This window comes from Embiotoca jacksoni, unplaced genomic scaffold (genome assembly GCF_022577435.1).
Source record: "Embiotoca jacksoni isolate LCO1_2020_lvr unplaced genomic scaffold, fEmbJac1.0.p SCAF_9, whole genome shotgun sequence".
In the NCBI taxonomy this organism is placed as follows: Eukaryota; Metazoa; Chordata; class Actinopteri; family Embiotocidae; genus Embiotoca; species Embiotoca jacksoni.
Genome location: NW_027185447.1, coordinates 6,766,955 through 6,781,121, shown reverse-complemented (window position 1 = coordinate 6,781,121; position 14,167 = coordinate 6,766,955). Strand labels below are relative to the sequence as shown.

At 40.3% G+C, this 14,167-nt stretch overlaps 1 protein-coding gene across 4 annotated transcripts in view; it reads right to left on the bottom strand.

The window, feature by feature from the left end:
* Positions 1-14,167, bottom strand: part of acot7 (acyl-CoA thioesterase 7) — a 55,882-nt gene that overhangs the window by 23,284 nt on the left and 18,431 nt on the right. The window lies entirely within an intron of this gene.

Below are 14,167 nucleotides of genomic sequence, written 5' to 3'. Positions count from 1 at the left end.
GCATCAATGCACTTATCTATCTCTCAGAAAGTAAGTAAATAAATGTATTTCACAAAATGTTGAACTGTTACTTTAACAATGATGGTGATTTTCTAAAGCCTTAACTCAGCAGTTTTAATTGCCTAAACCAGTTCTTAACCATAGGTGGCAGATTACAAATCACCCATAAACTGTAAGGTGTTTTTGGAACAATCAGAGGGAGCACCGATAAATCAATAATTTTGTGTGTAGCTTAGAATACAAAAAAAATTAACATCTCACAAGATAGAAGCTTGTGTTTGTTGAGTGTGACCAATATGTTGACCCTAATCCTGATTAAAAAATAAAGTGCGTCCGCAAGCATTTTCAAAACAATTTCAGCAGTAGAGGTCGGTGAGGGACGAACACACTTAATGTGAAGAGTTCATATTGTTTGTTGAAATTTTAGTTGCCACACACAATCTTTATCAATGACCGCATGATCGATATGGTTGTTGTCGCTGCCATGAGCTCCAATATCAGTGAAATTAATCCTGTAAATGGTAAATGGAACACAATAGCATCCTTTTACCTTAGTGGTTTACAAAGCACTTTGTAAATGTTGCATCTCATTCACTGATCCACACTCATACACCAGTGACGACGAAGTCAGGTGTTCGCCTGCCATCAGGAGCAACTTTAGGTTCAGTGTCTTGCCCAAGGACGGCATGTGGACAAAAGGATTGAATTGACAACTCTGCAATTAGTGGGCAAATCCACTCTACCACCTGAGCCACAGCCACCCAGTGGGAGAGAGAATGTGTGAGAGATGAAACTACAAACACCTAACAACACACCTTTTAAGCCTACAAGTGGTGAGTATTTGATTTTTTTTTTTTTTTTTAAATAGATAGATTTTAGGTGAACTATCTGATTTAATCATCAAACAATAAATTGTCAATAGGTTTACAGAGTACTTTCTCACATTAAAAGCTTATAAATTATCTGAAGTGCTTGAAAACACTTTCAGCAGGAAATCAACGTTCAAGGATTACAGTAGAGCTTTAAACCCATTAGTTTCCTAATGGAAAAGGGCTGACAAAGTGGACACTGAGGAGTTCAAAAATCTACACCTGCATCTACACCCGGGCCACACATATGTCCTTGGCAGCTCGTGTCATGTGTAAAAGAAACAGCTGTTTGCCGATTTCTCACAGAAAGTAGGACATCTTGTAACGGAGTGGGTGGGTAGGAGATGAGAGAAACAAGGAAGAGGATGGCATCTGCTTCACATCTCAGAGAAAAGCGCATGTGTGTGCATGGCTTAACGTATGCGTATGCTCATTTAAAGACAGTCACACCCTCTGCAAGACACTCCATTTGCCCCAGTCAGTCCCTATAAGTTGCTTTTTGTATCTCTCGTGTTGCAGGAAATCAATAAGTGCACTCGGTGATGGCTGATTTGGCTCCCAAAAGGTTCTTACCATCTGCACTGTGTGGCTCTATTTATGACAGCCAAATGTGTGGGAGTACAAACAGAATGTGCTGCTTGCTCCCAATGCAGCATTCACGGTAAAAGTGGGCCCACTGAGTTGATTAAGAATTAAACATGCTATTACTCTGACCTCCTCTTATCCCACATAGTCGCAGCATCGCAGTCTTTTTTTTTTTTGCTTGTAAAGCCGTTATGTACGAGGGCTTTCTGTGCAACCTAAATCTAATGTATATCCATTCAGAGGCACAGAGAGCACTTATACCTAAATTTCCAACAGGATATTTTACAATAGAAAATGTCTTGATGCTGAATAAAGCTCTGACTTTGATAATTCAGGCCAGGCAGTGTGAAAGTGGCAGATTGCTCGCTTTAACACATAAAAGGCGCCATAATCTTTAACTCAAACCAAAAACCCATTGATTGGTGAAACGCTGTCTGATTGAGGCTGATGATATAGCCACAGTTCAGAGAGGTGACAACAGGCTTAAACTGTGTGGGCAATGAAATATGTCACTGCCATCCTTCAGCCTGTTGCAAGGCCTCTTCCAAAACTCATCTTGCCCCCACCCCACCTCCACCATCTCTGCTATGTTGTGAAAATTGATGGGATCTCACCCAAGATTGAAAATGTCCCTTGGGTACAAGGCACAGCAGGCTGATGCTATTCAAAGCCTGGAGTGGTCGTGTCTGAGCATGTAACACTGAATGGAGATGGATCATGACCTGAACAAGATGATGAAACTGAATGTAATAGCTACGTTACATTAAACCTTTTAACCTGAATTTGTTAGAGTATCCCCCAACTGAAATTTCCTCTTAGCTCACTGCTGATATTTTGAAGTTGAAATTCATCTATGAACTGCTAAATTTTAAAAACATCAACAGTAAACTGAAAAGAAAGGAAATTGTCAAGTTATAAAAAATTTGAATAAGAGCCAATGGGTGCTATAATGAAATACATGTAAAGCAGCTATAATCAATATATTTATTTTAAATCAACGTGTCTCACATCGTGTCACGTTGCGATCACCCAACCCCGCACTTCCCCTCAATTCTACAAACCTTTACAACAACATTTACCTAATTTTACAGCCCTTAAATTTTAGTTCACTCTCACAGCTCTCATTAGTGTTGTTTTTAGCCACAACAAGCAGCACCTGCCCAACACCAAATGTCAGGGACCATTAGCAACCAGCTGGTGAATGCAGTGGAGCATTTAGCTGCTAAAAATCCAGACAATACTTTCAGGATTTGGGGGAATAGTGGGCGAATATTAGACTTACATTGAACTTGCAAGTTCATCGGGTGCAACAAACACTACTCCAAAAAACAACAGGGCTTTCGCACCATCAGTGCTTGGGCCCTAATGATTGATAATGTTGCTCTGTTTGTGGCGAAGGGAATTCAGTTGGTTGCAATTGGCAACTTCACAACTAGACGCCTTAAATCCTACACACTGCTCTTTTAACAGATAGCCATCTAAACATCGGGCTCTATTTCAATCGCTTCTGAAGAGAAACATTTTACATAAATGTTTTGCACTAAAAACTGTTTGATTTGTAAAATATTGTTAAGGCATTTGACTTCAGCCTGCAAAGATAATCTATTGTGCTCATTAGGTCCAGACCAGTACTGTATTATTTGCTATAGCGTCATAAATCACAAAGAATTATAACTTAAAACTGAAAGCAATATTCAATACAACGACCGAACTAAACCAGACAAGATTCAATAAAAAAAAAACACATTGGAGCTGGATTTCTACAAAAAATCTCTGCTTTTTGTGTTCATCTCAAAGTAATGACACAACACAGCAGCTATGATAACAGCAGACATGCATCAACTGATAAACTCTGATCATATTAATCCCTAAAAAAAAGTCATCCCATTTGATTTTCCATGTGCAAATATTAACTGAGATTTTTTTTTTATTCTGTTCCTCTGTAATGGTATGAGGACTCTTATGTGAATGAAATGATCTCATTCAGGGTAAATAAAGGAATCACAAAGGATCCATAAAAAGTCCTGCTCGGTATGCTGAGGTACTGGAACATCAATCCCCAGTTTGCCCGCATTCTCCACTTTACTGCACTGCCTCAGAGACTTCCCATGGTTAAGATTAGCTATAAGTAAAGCAAGGGTATCTGAAAATAGAGTTAGTTAGCTGGAGTTGAGAGGCAATTATGCATAAAACATAACAAGCCTAATCAAGATTTTTGAAAATTCAGTTACTTGTTATTCCTCATCATACATTTGTCAAAGCTTTGTCAGATCCCCAAAAATAGTTTTTATTAGCAATTATCATTGGCAGCAGTAAAACAATTGTAAATTGTCTTGGCTTCAGAGAGGAATATCAACATAAAGCTGTTAAGGAGAAATAAGGAAGGATAATGTGGATGTAGAGCACTGAGGTCTAAATGTTGTGTGTACAGACCATCGTATGGATATACTTTCATCTGTTAAAGTTCACTTTGGGTTTGGGGTTTTCTGTTTTACTTAGTAGTCACCTTCCCCCTGTGTCTTGGTCTACGTTACTTCTTCCCTTGTGTAATTGTCTGTCCCACCCCGGTTTGGTTTCAGGTGTCCCTCATTTTACTCCTCTCCCAATTTTATTAAGCATGTGTGTCATCTGGTTCCATTTTTGTCAGTTTATGTCAGCTGACTATCTGTTCCAGTGTTTTTGAAATCTTTGGCTCCTCGTGGCTGTTTAATCTTAGTTTATTATCTTTGGCTTTTACTTAGTTTCAGTATCTTAGCTTTTGACCTTGCCTCTTTAGTTCCTTTTGGATCCAGCCCCAGCAGATTCAGTTTGTTTTTGGATTGGCTGCCTTTAGTTATTTAAGACTTTTGTTTTTATGGAACCTCCTATTCCTGTCTAGTGTGTTAGAATCTTTCCTGCCTCTGAATATCAACAACTATCACTTAGGCCTTCTATCTTATCAGCCTCTTTAATCAAAGTGTTTTAATTTGGCCCCTAAAGGTGTGTAGCTCAGTTTCATCACAGGAGAGGCAGAAAAAATATCTCTGTAGCTCTGACATATTCACTACCAAATGGAAAAGTTAGCAACTAACTAGTAAAGAAAGTGGAACATAAGAATCAAGCATTTTTATCAAGGTTAGTAGAAACTAGAGCTAAAAGAAGAGTAAGGATTCGACTTTTTTCAGGTGGACAAAAACTCCACTCAAAATTAATTTTAATGTTACTCTGTCGACGGGATGTGTAAATGTGCAAACGGTTTGCTAATGTCTGCCATAACATCTTTAGAAGGTATTAGAAAAAGCCAGATATAATGCAAAATGCAATGCACACACACTGCACACACTAAAAAATATACAAACACTAGCTCTTCGAATTCAAAATAACCTCCTCTTCACCTTAACCTTCACCTAGGTAGCTGTTTATGAGCACTTATACAGTTTTTGACCTCACATTTATGTAGACAAGTGGCTGCAACGCAAGCAGCACTGGTCACACAGCATGTGTGTACCTGGAATAATAAAAACTATCCTGTCAGAGGCAGATCATGGACGAATCATCCATCGCTGACACCAGAACATTTCCCTTAATGACTTCTATTTTTGCACAACGCAAATAAAACATGGTAAAAACTCACCTAAACTGAGGGAAGTTACAATATTGTTAATGTTAATAATTGCAGAAAAGCTGTACCAGCAAGTACTATTTGAATGCGAGTCAGATCTTTTTTTAAATGTCCTTCCATTATTGCTATTTGTTCAACGCCTGCTACTGACATTAGTTTACATCCTCAAATAGCATGTCCATATTTCATATGCTCCATTGCATCTTACAGACACAGCGTTTATGCATTTCTAACAAAAGGAAACGTTGGTACATGTTTGTCTCACTACTGTTTTGAGGTCGCGTTGGATACACAATTTATTTGGTGCACTAAAAACCTTTGACTAAAATGTCATGCCAAATCAAGTGAAGGACTGCACTGTCCTTGAGGACCAAAGATGCTTGTCTTTATTAATCACTACCATCAGTGGAACTGTTAATGCAACTCCTGCAAAAAAAAAAAAAAAAAAACAATCTCCTTGTACAGTCAATGTAAAAGGTTGAAGTGAGGCTCAATGTGAGATTGCAAATGAGGACAAGCGAGGCCAAGACAGCCGTGGGCCTGGCGTTACACATTCACAGGATGACATGGCACACTATGACTCTCCCTTTGCCGTAGGGTGGGAACACGAAAGGCAGTGGGGGGGAGGGAATGGGACGAGGGATGGTGTGTGTGAAGAGGAAAGACAGCTCACTCCAAATTGGGAAAAAAGGGCAATTAGCAACCAAGTCCCCAGTGCAGCCCAGTTTGCCATGGGGCAGAATACCTCTGTGATTAGATTCCTTGTGACGATTTCCCCAAATCTTGGTGCACAATGCTGTCCATAGGCAACAGGCATGGGAACAATAAAGGCAGTCTTCCAGGCAGCTCTTGTCGCCCGTCAACTCTGTACACTAACTTCAAGCCCTTTTAATTAGAACAAGCACCGACGCAGCACACTATGCAAGGCACACACTGATGAAAGGTAGAGGGGGTGTGAGACCAAGGGATATCAACAGAAAAGCATGAGTGACCCCAGCTTCTCTCACATATTCTCGCATCACTCTCTCAACTTACTCCTTCCATCTTTGGGTCTCTATTTTGTTCCCTGCTCCTGCACCCTTATCTACCGCTGACAATTCCCTTTCTCTTTCCGTCCTTCTCATCTCCTCCCCAACAAGTGCTTTAATCATGGACAGTATCAAACGACTCAAACTGCCTCCTAATGAGCTGTTACTATAGAAACAGCTCCTGTGCCATGCAGCAACCCACTCACATCCTCCTAGAAAGTACCATAGCCACTGATTGTTTTTTATATATATTTTACTATAACAGGTGAGCTTTACTAAAGACCAGGCAGCTCCCTAACAAATATGTATACATCTTTCTGCAAATTGCAAGCGCTGTCATGGTTACTGTTTAACTGTAAGCGCCATGCACACCAGAGGCCTGGGAAAATCACTGCAATACAATTCCTGTAATGGAAAAACTGTCAGATAAAAAGCTTTTAGATGAAATGTTCCTCCAGCTGTGATGGTAAAGGCCATCTGCCCCGGCAAATTACATTTCTAAAAGTACAACTTGGTTTTGTAACAGTAATAAACCAGGTTAATTTCTGTCCTGGTTTTAAGAAGGTAATGTTCCTTTTTACCACTAAAACATCTGCTTCCTTTTTAGGCTTGTTAGCTAGATATGGTACTAAAAAGTGACATGCCGTGATTACTTTTAAAAATCCTGATTCTATATCTTTTAAAATACGATTCAGCTGCCAAAATTCAGACCAGAAGAGCTTGATAAAAAAATATTGATACATTCATCTAAAGCCAGCTTTAATCATCACTGCATCCTGACACCATACAAGTTTTCTATTACAGAAAGAGTTTCTGCCAAGCAACTCGTTGAACAACAATACACCCTATCTATTCCCATTTTTATAGCTGATGTGTTGAATCAATTTGTTAGTTAAAATTGCTGTCTTTTCTCTCTTGTATTGATTCTACATCAGTGTCTAGCACAAGTAAACAAACTCTCCCTTCCATTAATGGCCAGTTTGAACACAGTCAGGCTGCTGTCCTGTGTTGTTGGTTGAGGTCATTAAAGCTCCTTTGGCTCAGTCCTACCTCACAGCTTTAGGGTTTGCTGCACGTAATAACAACCATATTCAAGCCTCTTAGCTTATTTCACTTACAAATGAGTGAAACATGTCTACCGTCCTGGACGTAGGACTTACATCACAAATGACAGACCTGAATATGTTTGTTTCGTGTTTTAACTTAGAATGTATGTGGAGAGATGGCATGTTTGTGCAAGAGATTACTTGTATACCAATAAAGTTAAGGCAAAACTAGATTTTAGATCAGGTATCCTGAAGTTTAACGTCATCAATGTTTGCTTCCTAAACCACACTGATATTTGTGGGTATATCCTTCCAGCAGATGTGAAGACTTTTTCAGGGTTATATAAGTTTAAAGATCTGCTATCACTCATACAGGCCTCTACTCACACATTTACAGCTCAGAGAAATATACCCACTGCACATCTTTGAGTGTCCTCAGCATTGTTGTTTTGTGATTCTTTTGCTTATTTACCGCAATTTCTCTTCAGGATGAATGCTGTACTTCACATATATTTCAGTCTACTAGGAAAAACCGGTATCCAACATAAACATGATTTTCACCTAGATGTCCTAATCTGTAAAAACTCTTCTCCTGAGTCTAGAAAAGACTCCACCAGTTTGGCTGATTCCGTTTTTTATTACTAAATAAATGTTGGTTTTAGAGGAGAGAAAGCTGCCAAGGCAGAGGAAGTAATCCACACACACACACACACACACACACACACACACACACACACACACACACACACACACACACACACACACACGAACACTCATACACACAAAGGTCGATCACACAAGCTCCAGCGGACATATCCCTGTCTCCCTGAATTCCTCTGTCTCGGGCGCTGACATGTTTATATACTCACTGAGGCCAGATTGGAGCAGAGGACAAATAATATAAAGCCACAGTGATAGATGTTCTGTGCCCCGGCTCAACTATGTCACACATACACATCCTGTATCAAATCGATACACCAGCAATTATTTCATATTTACACATCTGTGGCTCCACTTCTTTCTACACACACAGTAGATATAGAAAGTAAAAGAAAATGTGTGCAAAGAGTGGAAACATACTGATGCACACATTAATCATGGGCATGAGAACACCCACTGTCACTCACAAACGATTGATTTCTCCACTGCTGCACAATTTAGTGGAGTAACCTTACAAAACATCATCATAACAGCTAACAAGGAGTCTTTTTAACTCTCTTTTTTTCCTGCGCTCGAGTTGTTTTAATCAGACCACAGTGGTGTCCACCTGTGGCAATCAACTGCTGTTTCCATGGCAACAGCTGGTACGCTTCCTTCGCACACAAAAGGAAAAGAGACGGGAAGAGAGAGCATGAGATGATGAGGAGAGGTTGGCAGACGGGTGAAGAACAGTGACAAAGAAAAGGAAAGTAAAAGACAGAAGGGAAAAGGAAAAATGTGGAGTTAATGGATGTTGTGGTGGTGTTGAGCCCAACTTTCTGATCCTCTGATCTTTTCCAGGACTTAGGAAATTTCCAGAGATTCACATTACATACTGTACCCAGGTGTCAACCATTTAAGGAGCAGCTACAGAAGCCTTGACCACTCAACATCTGGTGTTGTGAACATTTTGTGTATAAATGCTTTTAACAGTGTGCAGACAATTCTCCCTTCCTACTGCCGAGCATCTATCTGAGATATCTGTTCCTAAACCTCCTGCTGGGGCGAAAGGAACCAATCAAGGTATAACTCCAAAGATGCTCAGTAACTCTAGATCACAACAGATCTTACAAGTACTATTACAACCATAGACTGTACATAAATGTCAATGTAAGTTCCGGGTCTGAAAAGTGGGGTACATGCATAAGTGCCTTAAACTGCAATACAACAGAGGGCCACTAGGAGCTGGCTTCAAAAAGGATCTGGCTTCATAGACTAGCATTCAACTGCTTTCATTAAATACAAAGTCAATACATTTTTTCCACAAGTCATAATGGAGTCTTTCACTAAAGTCACTCCTTGTCATTAGTTTTTTGGCAGTCCATTGGAAAATAATTCAAAAAGCCTTTTTTTTTTTTAGGGGCGTGTCTGTTTGATTGACAGGACTGTAGTGCAGTCAGGTTTCCACTATCGGTGGGGGGGCATAGTGTTCATCAGATCAAGCCAGATTCACCACTGGCTCCTTCACAACTGACTTGGCAATGGCCAAAATACCGAACTCAAGGCATTAGAACGGCAGTTCACAAACCAATGGGTGACGTCACGGTTGGTTGCCGCTTGATTTCATCAGTAGGAAGCAGTGTTGATACAAACTCATAAATATCAAAAGTAGACTGTTAAACAATATCGAAACTACCTGCAAGCTTAACACCATAAAACGTCAGTGAGAAAACAAACAGGACACTTATGACTTTTGATGCCAAATAACTTCCTAAATGGGAAATATCATGCCCACACAACCCTGAATGAAATCCCACACAGCTGTCAAATAGAAGGAATTAAAATGACACAATTGTATTATCCTGTATTAGTGTCTATGACACTAATGCTGGATAATCAAATCTCTCGCTGGATGGATGTGGTGTCATGTTTTGGCTCTGCTATTACCATCAGTCAGCAAGGATTCATTGGTAAAATAAAAAACTAAAAACTAAAGAGATGGCCTTTTGTGTTCTTTAATGTTTGTGTGGGTGCACATGTACTTTAAGTCTCCTTAGGCCAAAGATTCAGTAAGTGAGTCGCCTGTCATGAAGAAGTCAGTCTACTTTTCTCCAACAAGAGTACAGAGAGAGAAGGGGGGTCCACCCTTGCCGCCTGACCTGACTCGGTTATGTAAACAAAATAAGTGTAGGGAACGCAGCGGCAGCAGCGGACAACTGAGAACATTGCCTAATGAGCAATGGCATGTACAGCGAGAGTCGGCAGCGTGTGTGTACGTGTATTCTAAATGACCTGCATGCTTGTAGCACATTTGAGTTTTAATTGGACAGATTTCTCAGCGTGCTCTCTGAATTACAGAGGCAATCGTGACACGTGCACCACTTATCTGTCCCCCCCCCCGTGCTCCCGTCCTGCCCTGTCTTCCTTTTCATTCCCTCTCTTTCTAAGTCAACATCTGTCCTCGCTTCTTCTTCTTCATCGTATGATGTGTCTCTGATGGCCTCTTTATATCGCTGACCTCAATAGAAATGGCAGTATGAGGCAGGCACATGCAGCCAGAAACAATATACCTCGGCTGATAAAAAGCATCTGGAGAGTGCTGATAAAATGTTGGATTAGTTACAAACGCAGCCCGAGTGGTTTCTAGTAAGGGTTTGTTTCTGATGTTTAGATAACCAGATTTTTTTGTTACGGGTTGCTAAACCATCAAATCTGGATATGCACTCATTTAATTAACTATTTGTCTTGCCTATAATCTTAGTTTTCTTTGTATCATTTGCTCTGCTTTGTTTCTCATACTCTCTTAAGTACTTTGAAATTTATTTTGGGGCAATCTGGATCAAATCCAGCAGGGCCAAGCACCCACAATTAAAGCACGACTGCAAGCTTCTTGTTTGCAAAAAGTGAAAACACTGTATGTGTTAAGAGTAGTGATGTGTATAGAGTGATTCAACAGAAGGGCTTTTTTTTAATCTATGCAGAAAAAAATATTTTCAACGAGCCTCTAAATGCCTTTTATAAAAGCAACATCCAAATATAAATTGTTTCTCCATTTAAAGATTGTTGAATAGGGCCAGCAAGACATTTTTAACAAGCTCAAACACCAAGCATTTGAAGTACAATTTAAACCTCTGCTTGAAGCACATAAATGGAAACGACATCAGCACCATAAATTTCCCATTTTCCACTTGCTGTTCCAGTTCTTTATTTCCTGCCTTGTTCTTGTCATTCTGTTCTTCCCCATTACAGCCGTGCTCGTAATAGTGGAGTGCTGTCATGCAAGTAACACACAACTACAACAACCCGAGCAGTTACATGAGCAACACAGCAGCACACACGTACACATAAATACAGAACAACAACTGCGAGACAAAACTGTGAGACGCTACAGAACCCAACATCATTCCTCATCCCTTCACTTAGAAGAACACGTGCACTAAAAGCCATAAAATTCTTTCTCAAGGGCGTTTCACTTTGGATTAAATTAGTAGTATTTCTTCCTCTGTGCCTCTGCTGTGTGGGGATGCCAAAGGCTCTAAAACGTGGAGGAGCCTTGTCGGTTTTTCATGAGCAAAACTAACATGGAATAAAGAAAATAATGTAGATACTGTAAATGCAAGTTAACATATACATATATAGTAACTACATATAAACACCCATACTCTATATATATTTAATCACTTGTTACTTTACTTTCCTCCTTCTGTCTTTCCTTGCCTCTCCTCCAATCTTTCTGTCTCTTGTTCCTCCATAGATCTCTCTCCCTCTGCCCTCTCAGCCTTTCTGTATGTTCTCCACTGTAGGTGGCTCTGTTTCGTCCTCCCCCCTGCAGCATTTCCATACTGTACCGAGACCGTGGACACTCTGGCTTGTCCCTGCCTTGAATACTAAACATTCTGATGCAGCTCATGAGCTCTTTGTTTTAAATGTGTGAGAATGACAAAGAAGTCTGACAGGAATGAAATGGTCTGTCAGCCACTGTGAGAACTAGATCGGTCAAACAGTAGGATTTAAAATTTGAATAAAACTCAAAGCATTGATTTTAATGCCACAGAAACTTACATTCAAGTTGACTGCTCCGTACTTCAGTGAAGTCAATGTAGATATTTGTTTCTTTCTTTGTACCTTATGTTTAAATTTCAAGAGCTTAAAAAAGGGTTGGCCAGTGTGGTGCGTAAGAACCACACATACAGTAGGAGTGTAGCAAACATCAACAAACCAACACACTCATGCAGGCTTAATGCATTGTAGCTTCCCTCCAAAGAAAAATACATTTCAGCCTATTCTTTCTGTATAAAAGTATAAAAGTTGGCCAGGCTGAACAGTGGCCTTTACCATGAAAAGGTAAAGGCTGACACACCTGTTAGTATACAGGTTTTCATGCACCCCTCACTGCATTTCAGAAAATATTTTACGTACGTCAATCAACCATTGTTTATGAACACAATGGAGTTCATTTTGATAACCGCAGGGCAGAAAAACAAATTCACACTTTTCGAATTCACTGGTCCCTAAGCTGTGGTGTCATCCACAGACACCTGAGAAAAATGCCTAGAACTAAATGACTGACTTTCTTCACCTGTCACTTGGTGTTCATGGTGGACAGGAAGTATACAAACGACTTGTCTGAACATGTTTCCTGGTGACACTACTGGTTTTATGAGGGGCTGAGAGAGCCACAGGACTCATTTGTACAGGGTCTGGTGGGAGAACCAAAAGAATTAGTTAAAAATGGCTGAAAGTTCTTTAGAGCTGCCTAACTGGATGGATGGAGCAGCAGAATCTATGCAGAAGCCATCTCACCTGGGACAAACCGTCTCCGACAGCTGGCCGGCCTCGTGGAGGAATCATCCTTAATTAGTTTGAACTGTTAAATGATATGTGAGTATTTGATAGTTTTACATTGTACTTCTATATGTATTTATCAGTTTTATCATTTTCCCGTTCTATAAATTCAATTTTAGTTGTGGATAATAAATAATTATGTTCTAAATAACCTACAGCTCTCAAGAGTTTGGTGTGTTTTCTCTTATGTTGCCCCGAAATAGTCGATTAAGTATTAGTTGACCAGAAAATTCTTAAACCACCAAGTTTTTATTAGTTGTTGAGTCGCAAGAAGAAAAAACAACAACTGCACCTTGTCAGAGATGTTAGCTATAACTTACAGAGAGATTCGTTACCGGTTGAGCCGGGGAAGGTGGCGTTGTTGGTAACCTGGGTGGGTGCTCGTTGTGGGAAGTGAGCAACTCTCACGTGTGAGAAGCAACATTAGCAGGATGTATGCTGCAGTATTGTAAAGTGAATGCCGACATTGGTGATGAAGTTACTGCAATCTGCCAAAAAGTGTCCAGATAAGGACAAGTTTCAGTATAACATCTTTCCAAATTATGTGCATGATGTTCACTGCGCCATATAAGGAAATTAAGGCCCTGTTCAAGCAACGTTATGACAGTGGGTCTGCCTAATAACTACAGAGTTGCTCCAGACAGTAAAGGGTATAGTTAACACACACACACACACACACACACACACACACACACACACACACACACACACACACACACACACACACACACACACACACACAGACGGGCAGGGGCACGTCTTGCCATGCCTTGGCAGTCAATAATCTGTTATTAGCCTCGAAGCAGACACTATCAGGCTCAAATACAATTTACTGTGTTGAAATTAATCAATCAAATGTTCAGTCTCCTGGCTGGTTGTTACAACACTTTCAAAATCGTTACTGTTTTTGCCTTTAGCACAGGTGTTAACACAGGTGGCTTGAATTATGTATGTGCTTGTTAGGGCCTGAGCACCGAGAATCGGTGCGAAAGCCCTATTGTTTTTCGTAAAAATGTTCTTGGACGTTCGACGTTCTTATTCTTATGTAAAGTGATTTGCCTTTTTGGAGGCTTTATCATATTCAAACCTCATCAAAGTGCATACACACACGTCTCCCGGGGAAAAATGTCGTATTCTAGTGGAGTTGCGAGTGGGCGTGGCCAAATGGCTCGAGAGCGCCACCTAGAGATGCCCCGGCGGCCACATTTACCTAAATTCATGAAATCCGGTGGACATGTGTATCACACCTCGACGCACAAAAAAGTTATATTGCACCATTACGTCAACTCGACAGGAAGTCCACCAGTTTGAATTTAGTCGCCACTTAGGGACACTTTTCATACTTTCACGTTCTCCGTCGAGCTGGTTGATCACATGAACGTCAAGTCGGGTCACAATAACCTGAACATGTAGTTGATGATATATTGAGACATTCGTTCGACTTTGTCAATGGGCGTCGCCGTGACGATGCGGCAAAAATTTGATGTCTCGCCGTAACACAGGAAGTTGATGTTTAAGGTCAAAGGATGCTTGAAACCTCACGAAACGTGTGAC